Here is a 439-nt window from a genome sequence, read left to right on the forward strand (position 1 = left end):
CTCAATGCAGCACAATGGGCAGTCTGTATTTTAGAAAATGTTTTGCTTGTTTTCGCAGTAGGATTGAATTAACTAGAAATGCCTTTCTTCAGCTCCAGTGTTAATATCCACATTTAACAGTTAATTCTTTGCTTAAATGTGCATATATCGTTTATTGCACAGAGAGAATTCAGATACATGGAACTCAACGGAGTGGTACAGAATGCTTATTACCCATCTCTTACAAGCTGACCTCTTCTTTCACTGGTATAAAATTCTTATGTAAAACCTGTAGACTTTAAAGTGCTATCTCTGGCTGTCAGACTACAAGTAATTCTCATTTATTAGCATGTCAATAATCAAGTATTCAGAACAGCAAATCATAGTGAAACAGGCCAAGTTTTCCTTCATCATGCAGAGTGTGAAACATTCTCATAGTACAACCTTCCTGCAAATGTTT

Source organism: Oenanthe melanoleuca, chromosome 9 (genome assembly GCF_029582105.1).
Source record: "Oenanthe melanoleuca isolate GR-GAL-2019-014 chromosome 9, OMel1.0, whole genome shotgun sequence".
NCBI classification, from domain to species: domain Eukaryota; kingdom Metazoa; phylum Chordata; class Aves; order Passeriformes; family Muscicapidae; genus Oenanthe; species Oenanthe melanoleuca.